Genomic DNA, 9,620 nt, shown 5'->3' with positions numbered 1-9,620 from the left:
TAAACGACCAGGAGCTGGCATTTGAACCACATGTGTCATCTAACCCCAGTGCCCCCATTTATCTGCACCTACTGGCCTCATTCCCTCCTACTCCCCTTCCAGTGCCTCTTAACTTCAGCCAGCTGAACCCCTCCACTGTTAACCCTCAAATGCCCTTGCCTTCAAATGTCTGTACATCGTCCCTGAGTACCCCAGCTGGAAGAAATCACTTCCCTCTCCAAACAGACACAGAGCTTTGTCCTCATCTCTTCCTGCAAATACAATCTTTCAAAAAAGCAGGTGCACACCCCTCCGGTCAGGACTCAGCTATGCTCCCAGTTCTAACTCCTTTCCCTTCCTTGGAGTTTTGCTCTGTCCAAAGGGCCCTGAAATGTTCACTCTGGCTGACTCTTCCCTCTCATCCTAGAGCAGTGTTTTTCAACTTTTTTTATCTCACACTTGAACCTATAGTTAAAATTCCACAGCACGCTTAAACTATGTTGATCAAAAAAAGAGTATAAAAAAAGAATATACTTAACTGTGCTTTGAACTTCTTTCAAAAATAATTTAATTAATGATCTTTAAAATTTTTCACACTTAAGATTCCCTCATAGCACACCACTTGAAAATCACTGTCCTAGAGACAAAATTCATGAAAATTTCTCTTTAACCTTACTTTCCAGCGATTCTCGACCTGTGGGTTGCGACCCCTTTTTAACAATGAAAATACATCATGGCATTAGGAAGACTGAGAACCACTGAGTTTATCCCCTTTCTCCTTCCCTAGTTGGAAGACTTGCTACACAGTACTGTCTGCTTCTGTTTCCTCACCCAAACCACTCCTCAGCACTGTAGACAGACCTGCTTCCCTCCATAGCACTAGGCTACCTGCCTGCTTACCTGTGACTTCCTGGCTGTTAAGTCTTACGAACTCTTCCTAACCCTCTACACAGGTGACCTCTGCAGCACTGGATGCTCTTTACCACTCTTCCTTCTTGTTGCTGTTATCCACCTTAGCTTCCATGACAACACCCTCTCCCCTTCATTCTAAGTGGAGCTTTTCTTCCTTCCCCTCCAATGCTGGGGCTGTTTGGAAAAGATTTTCCACCTCCCTTCCTTCTGACTCCAGGCCCTGTCCCCTACAGATTTCAGTCACTCTTAATGGCTCTGTTAGCTAATGTTTCTCCAATGCCTGTAGCAGTACCTGGAACTTAGTAGGCATTCTGTAAGAAGAGTTGCAAGATGTTACCATTGGGGGACTGTATATGGGATATCTCTGTGTTATAAATTTACATTTATCTCACAATTAATTGCGTATGCTATGTTGATATTTGTTATAGCTCCCTGATTTAGTCAATTTTTTTTTAGTCAAATTTTTAAAATTACCTGGTGTGTGCCAGTCCCAGCATGAGTAAAGTAAGAGAGCTTCCAAGGTAGAACAAGTGGCTTGGTTGGTTTTTCCAACTATAAAATGAGGATAATCATAGTAGCAACCTGGACATAGGGCTGTATGGAGAATTAAATGAGCTAAAAATCATAAATTCCTAACATAAATGTTCAAAAATTGTTAGAAATCATAATTATTTCTTCTACTCAAAGCTATCACCACTCTTAGACCAGAAATCAGACAAGCATCCATGAAGGTTCTGATTCAAGCATCAGAGACAGAAAAAAGAAAAAAAAAAAAAAAAGAATTAATGAAGGGCCAGTTCATGTAAACATACACACACACACTAAGCTATATCCAGAAATCCCCTCTCATTCCCTTAGAGGAATGAGCTCAGCTTTGTGGCTGGGCCAGTTATCCACCTCTCCCCACTTAGGATCAGTCTTTTTTCCAGAGGTCTCCAGGTCTTCTGCAAATAGCCTATGAGGATCCCTCTTCTCTATTTCCTGACCTAGCCCCATGAGGCCATGATCCCTCCCACCTCCCTGACCCTCACCACCCTGCCCCTGCCCCCTGTATCTTACTCAGACTACTCTCTAGTCAGCAGTTTTCAGTGGCACTCTGAGACCTACAGAAGAAGAAAACCAAAGTCTGGTGTATTTAACTCCAGAAGTATACTAAATGTGTCACACCTCCCATTACTGTACATTTTTACAGACATTCTTCCCAACATTCTTCGGTTGGCCAGCTAATAGTCTTCCTTCAAAACCCAGCACAGGTCTTCTTGTACCCAAGAGTTCCACAAAGACAACACTGCCAAACAGCCAAATTTACAGCAGAGTCCTTTTATTGAAGAGCCAGCCAGCGACTGCCTCAGTGTCCCAACATGGGGTTTCTGAGAGCAGCCCAGGGCGCTTAAGGGGTCAGGGTTTTTTTTGTTTTTTTGTTGGTTTTGTTTTTTGTTTTTTGTTTTTTTTTTGTAGAGACAGAGTCTCACTTTATGGTCCTCAGTAGAGTGCCACGGGGTCACACAGCTCACAGCAACCTCCAACTCCTGGCCTTAGGCGATTCTCTTGCCTCAGCCTCCCGAGTAGTCATAGGCGCCCGCCACAATGCCCGGCTATTTTTTTGTTGCAGTTTGGCCAGGGCCAGGTTTGAACCTGCCACCCTGGGTATATGGGGCTGGAGCCCTACCCACTGAGCCACAGGCGCCACCCAAGGGGTCAGGTTTTTAAGGCTTAGTCTGCATCCTGGTTGGCATGTAGGCTGTCCAGGTGCGTTTGGTTGGGGGTAGCAAGTAAGCATTGTACAGAAGCTGAATTTTGTGGTTAGTTAGCCACATCATACATCTTGGTTTTAATATTTGTCCATGCATCTTAGTTCCAGTACTTTTCCTCCATACGGCTTTGTCTCAGTATTCATACATCTTTGTCTCAGTATTTTCTCCACCTGGTGTTGTTTAAAGGTCAGTCCAGGGCAGTCAGTTTGTTTCCCGGCCCAGGAATTAGTCAAGCAAGAAGTTAAGTTAGTGAGTAATTTCCCATCTATCTTGGGAGTAAACCAGATTTATTCCATTTTGTTGAGGGTCTGCAGCCCAGGAATTTGTCAGGATTAACTGGTATTTTTCCATTATAGCCTAGGCCTAACAGTCTCACCCTTTGAAGACTTCTCTGATGCCTCACCTGTCAGCTGCCCCTCTGGTTTGGCTCCACAGGCCTGCCCCACCTCAGCACTTGCAAAGTCACTGTCTGTTTACTTGGTAGCTTCTTCTTTCTCTAGACCATAAGAGTCCTGAGGAAACTGACTTTAACTTCTATGAGTACATTATCAAGCACAAAGAAAGTACAAACAAATGTTCATTGAATGAATGAATGCATGTCAACTCTTCTTGGAGGACACAATTCTTGTCTTTCAAAATAAGACCCAGAACAATCCCCATTTCTTAAAATGATGACTGTGAACCTGGCAAGGATGAATAAGGCACCTACCCTTCACAGACTCTTAGCTCAGTAAGCAATGCAGGGAGTCCTATAATAAAAGTAATAGTAAAGAGAGGAGACAGATTTCATCCAAGAGAGGAGATGGGAAAAGTTTTCTGGACAATGTATCATTTTTTTTTTTTTTTGTAGAGACAGAGTCTCACTGTACCGCCCTCGGGTAGAGTGCTGTGGCGTCACACGGCTCACAACAACCTCTAACTCTTGGGCTTACGCGATTCTCTTGCCTCAGCCTCCGGAGCAGCTGGGACTACAGGCGCCCGCCACAACGCCCGGCTATTTTTTTGTTGCAGTTTGCCCAGGGGCTGGGTTTGAACCCGCCACCCTCGGCATATGGGGCCGGCGCCCTACTCACTGAGCCACAGACGCCGCCCAGACAATGTATCATTTAAGATAAAGAGTGTTGCATTTAAGCTATGCAGCATTTAAGCTAAGGAGTGTTGCAGGAAAAGGAGGCCTGTGGAGAGAAAGAAACACCCAAACATCCATGTTTAAAAGAGGAAGAGCTTTATTTCAGCCCATGAAGCCACAGCAGACTAAAGTCCAAAAATGGCTGAGCTCCCTGACTGGCTCTGTCTTTCCCTTTTATCTCCAGCCAAGGGTTCCTTGTCCACAGGTACCCCTCAATGGTCAATTTGAATTAAGCTAGAGAAGGCAGGTATGGGCCTTTGCAGAAGCAGAAGCGAGTGTTAGTTTCAAAGTCCCAGAAAGTTAAGTTTCTGCAAATTCTTAAGAGCTGAGTCACCACAGGGAGGACTTTGTATGTGTGTCCTTGGGGCTTCTGTGAGAAGCCTTTTGAGCCTTTGGTTTTTTTAGATTTTATGTTTTCTGTGTATCCTCTCTCGGGAGGACTTCTTTTTTCATGTTTTTCTTTCTTTTTCTTTTGTTTTCTTTTCTTCTTCTTCTTTTTTTTTTTTCTCAGGCAGAGTCTCACTCACTCTGTTGCCCAGGCTAGAGTGCCATGGCATCAGCCTAGCTCACAGCAACCTCAAACTCCTGGGTTCAAGCAATCCTCCTGCCTTAGCCTCTCAAGCAGCTAGGACTATAGGTGCCTGCCAACACACACAGCTATTTTTTGCTATTTTTACTGGGTCTCCCTCTTGTTCAAGCTGATTTCAAACTCCTAATATCAAGATATCCTCCTGCTTCAACCTTGAAAAGTGCTAGGATTACATGTGTAAGCCACCACACCTGACCAGAGCCACCACACCTGACCAGAAGGCCTTCTTAAAAAGAAGAAAAAAATGTTTTTCCATGTCCTAATGAGAGAGGATACCCAAGAAGGGTGAGGTATAGAAGAACAGGTCTTCTCAAGGAGACCACAAGGATACACATGCAGGGTCCTCTCCATGGTGACTCAGCTCTTGGGAATTTGTAAACTTAACTTCCTGAAACTTGGAAATGTCCAAGTTCTGTGAAATCCTGTAGTTCTGTAAGGGCGGGAATAGCATCTCCTGCATGATTCAAACTGGCCAATGAGAAGGGTACCTGTGGGGTGGAACTTTTTGACTGTCAATAAAAAGGGAAAGACCAAGGCAGTCAGGGAGCGTGGCCATTTGGAATTCTTCTATGCCGTAAGTTCCTGGCTGGTGAATAAAGCCCTTCCTCTTATAAACATGGTGTTTGGGTGCTCTTTCTCTCCGTTGGGCCTTGTCTTCCTGCAACACTAACTATCTGACATTCTACCATCAGTAATTTACCTAAAAGGTAAATTTTAGCTTCTTTGCAATTTTTCCTCCTGGGGTCTGTCTGGACCACCGGCCTCAGGTTGGCTGTGGTTAGTGATAGTATTTGTTTTCTTTTCCAGCAGCTGTAAAATTGAGAGATAGACACAAGAACTCCTAGACATTGTAAGGGAACATTGGAGGATACCAAAAAAGGACAATGATCATAGCCAACATCAATGAACAAAGGCTTCCCATGATAATTAGAGACAAACCAGATGGACTCAGCATTCTAAGTCTGATTTTGCATAATCGAGTTCTAGCTCCTTCTTCCCTCCTCCAGCAGGAGTAAGAGTCTTCACTCTTTGACTCAGTTTTTGGTGTTACTGATGTTTTCCTCTGGGCAGCACGCAGGTGGAAAAGACTAAGGGAGAAAAGTAAATAAAGAGGATAATTAATACCATAACTCGACATTTTTCAGAGGTTAGTCTTTGCATCTATGAGTGAGTGTGTTTACGGCCCACATAATTGACTCATAAACTTCCCTGAGCCCCTTGGAGTAGTAGTAAGTGGAAATGCTGAGTAAAACAGGCTGGAGAAAAGGCAGTGGGAAGACAGAATGGAATGTGTAAGCATGCCTGCGTCCACCAGATGGCACCCTTGCCCATTCTTACTGAGAACCTTGGGGTTTCAGAGGCATCTCTTCAAACTTCCCAGTTTCTGGCTACCACGTCTCATGGCAGACTAATGAATTCTGCACCATTTCCATCATATGGAAAATATTTTCATGTTTCTAGCTGTATTAGTTATCAAAACTTTACGTCCTAATACAACAGTAAATATATATTATCTCTCTGTTTTGCAGGGCATGGTGGATGGTTTTACACTAAGATGTTGGCCAGGCTATAGTCACCTGAAGGCTTCAGGGGGCGGGAGGGTCACAACTGATACTCTATCTATCATATGACAAGCTGGCAGAAGATTCCAGGTCCTCTTCACTTGGGGCTTTTTTTTTTTTGAGACAGAGTCTCATTATGTCGCCCCCAGTAGAGTGCCGTTTGTGTCACAGCTCACAACAACCTTACACTCTTGGGCTTTAGTGATTCTCTTGCCTCTGCCTCTCAAGTAGCTGGGACTATAGGCCCCGCCACAATGCTCGGCTATTTTTTTGGTTGTAGTTGTCCTTGTTGTTTAACAGGCCTGGGCTGGGTTCGAACCCGGCAGCCCTGGTGTATGTGGCCAGCGCCCTAGCCACTGAGCTTCCAGCACTGAGTCTTCACATGGGGCTTTTCAGAGTACTTATGAGTGTCCTCATGGCTGACTTAACCTAGAGCAAGAGATCCAGCAGGGAGTAAGGCAGGGAGCCAAAGTTCTTTTATGATGTACGTTCAGAAGTCACTGCGATTTTCACAATATCCTGTTGGTTTTACCAGGCAGTCCTAGTCAGTGTGTGGGAGGCTCAGATGAGAATTTGAATGCCAGGAGGTGGAAATAACTGTCTGTCCTGGAAGCCCTGGGGGGAGGGGGGGGGCTGGCTACCTGTGCTGCTTCTCCTGTTGGCCACCTCCCACTCCCCTTTAACACCAGCTTGAATGCAGGTCCTGTAGGAAGCCTTCCCCAAATAATTCCTCACTTCCTCCTCTGTGTTCCATCTCTACTGGGTGCTCGTACCCTGGTGTTTTGTTCTATCCGTGGAATGAAACTATTTCCCCCATTGTTCCCTGAGTTTCTGAGAGCAGGGAGACAGACTAAACATCTTGGCAACCCCATTTTCTACCAAGTAATAGGACTGTGGCATAGTGGGTACTCAATGAATGTCTGCTCAAAAAAGAATGAATAAAACAGAAAATAACAAGTGTTAGTGGGGATGTAAAGAAATTGGAATCCCTGTGCACTGTTGGTGGAAGTGTAAAATGGTGTAGAAAGCAGTATGATCCTCAAAATTTTTAAGGAGGAACACCAATTACCACATGATCCAGCATTTCCACTTGTTTCCAAAAAAATTGAAAGCAGGGTCTTGAAAAGATATTTGTACAGTCATGCTTCTAGCATAAGTGTTATTATTATTCACAATAGCCAAAGGAAGAAGCAATCTGAGTGTCTACCAATGGATGAATGGATAAATAAAATGTAATCTATGCATATACATACGTGTACAATGGAATAGTAGCCTTAAAAACAAAAGGCATTCTGACACATGCCCTAGCATAGATGAACATTGAGAACTTTATGCTAAGTGAAATAAGCCAGTCACAAAGAGGCAAATACCATATGATTCCATTTATATGAGGTACCTAGAGTAGTCAAATTCATGGAGATAGAGAGTAGAATCTGGGCTGAGCTCAGTGGCTCATGCCTGTAATCCTAGCACTCTGGGAGGCCGAGGCGGGTGGAGAGCTTGAGCTCATGGGTTCCAGGCCAACCTGAGCAAAAAGCAGCACCCCCCTCCCCCATCTCTACTAAAAATAGAAAAAACTGAGGCAAGAGGTTTGGAGGTTGCTGTGAGCTATGACGCCATGGCACTCTACCCAGGGTGACAGCTTGAGATGCTGTCTCAAAAAAAAAGAAAGTAGAATCCTGGTTACCAGGGGCTGGAGGGAGGAATAGGAAGTCATTGTTTAGAGTTTTGCAAGATTAGAAGAGCTCTGGAAATGGATGGTGGTGATAGTTTCACAATATGAATGTACTAATAATATCAAAGTGTACACTTGAAAAATGGTAAATTCTATGTTAAGTGTACTTTACCACAATTATAAGATTTTTAAAATGAATGAACAATGTAAACAAAATGTAGTCTATACATTCAATGAAATATATTCACCATCAAAAGGAATGAGGTATTGATACATGTTACAACATGGATGAACCTTGAAAACATTATGCTAATGAAAGAAAACAGACACAAAAGGCCACACAGCACATGATTCCATTTATATGAAATTTCCAGAATAGGCAAATCTGAAGAGACAAAGTTGATCAGGTGTTGCCAGAGACTGAGGGGATGAAGGAACTGGGAATGGCTTCTCCCAGGATCGGGGCTTCTCTTTGAGATGATGAAAATTTTCTGGAATTTGGGCGGTGCCTGTGGCTCAGTCAGTAAGGTGCCGGCCCCATATACCGAGGGTGGCGGGTTCAAACCCGGCCCCGGCTTAACTGCAACCAAAAAATAGCTGGGCGTTGTGGCGGGTGCCTGTAGTCCCAGCTACTCGGGAGGCTGAGGCAAGAGAATCACTGAAGCCCAGGAGTTGGAGGTTGCTGTGAGCTGTGTGATGCCACGGCACTCTACCAAGGGCTATAAAGTGAGACTCTGTCTCTACAAAAAAAATTAAAAAATAAAAAAAATAATAAAAGAAAGAAAATTTTCTGGAATTTGATAGTGGTAATAGTTTACAACCTTGTGAGTATACTAAAAACCACTAATTGTACATATTAAACCTGGGACTTTTTATGTTATATTATGTGAGATTTTATGTTATATGAATTAGGTTTCAATAAAAAATGGATGGATAAATTCATGTCTCTTGCCCATTGATATATGGGATTGTTGGCTTTTTTCATGTGGATTAATTTGAGTTCTCTATAGATCCTAGTTATCAAGCTTTTGTCTGATTGAAAATATGCAAATATCCTTTCCCATTGTGTAGGTTGTCTCTTTGCTTTGATTATTGTCTCCTTAGCTATACAGAAGCTTTTCAGTTTAATGAAGTCCCATTTGTTTATTTTTGTTGTTGTTGCAATTGCCATGGCAGTCTTCTTCATGAAGTCTTTCCCCAGGCCAATATCTTCCAGTGTTTTTCCTATGCTTTCTTTGAGGATTTTTATTGTTTCATGCCTTAAATTTAAGTCCTTTATCCATCTTGAATCAATTTTTGTGAGTGGGGATGGGTCCAGTTTCAGTCTTTTACATGTAGACATCCAGTTCTCCCAACACCATTTATTGAATAGGGAGTCTTTCCCCCAAGGTATGTTCTTGTTTGGTTTATCGAAGATTAGGTGGTTGTAAGATGTTAGTTTCATTTGCACCCCAATTCATTCATCAGAATCTTCAGGCTCTTGTTCCACTTTTAAGAAGCCAAAAATGACAGCTGCAGAGCCTGCCTTAGGACAGTTCCTATGAGAGATACTCAGGGGAATTCAAATCAGCAGAACTTGGCTCTACATCAAGAGACTCACTAATAAACGTAAATTTGTATGTTTGGGTTAAAATATTTAAGCAACACGTGTATCGTTTTCTACTATTCTCACGTTAACTTTTCACCTAACCAACCAGCGGGTCTCCTGTTCTGACTGCATGAGACAAAAAGGACTTCTAAGACCGTAAAAATGAGGACGCAGAAAAAAACACACCAAAATGTTGACATTAATCACTTCTAAATGAGGTCTTACTTTTTCCTTTAAACTTTACTGGATTTTCCAGACAGTATATATTATTTTCACAATAATTTAAGCAATAAACCATTTTTAAAGAAAAAAAAATGGATGGATAAATGGAAGAAATATTTGACTGAAATGTATCTTGTAAATTATCTTACTATTTAGGTTTTCCCTAGTATTTAAACTTGACATTTGACTGGGGTGTATTTTTTGGATTAA

Source organism: Nycticebus coucang, chromosome 3, assembly GCF_027406575.1.
Source record: "Nycticebus coucang isolate mNycCou1 chromosome 3, mNycCou1.pri, whole genome shotgun sequence".
NCBI classification, from domain to species: Eukaryota; Metazoa; Chordata; class Mammalia; order Primates; family Lorisidae; genus Nycticebus; species Nycticebus coucang.
This window is presented reverse-complemented; position numbering follows the sequence as displayed.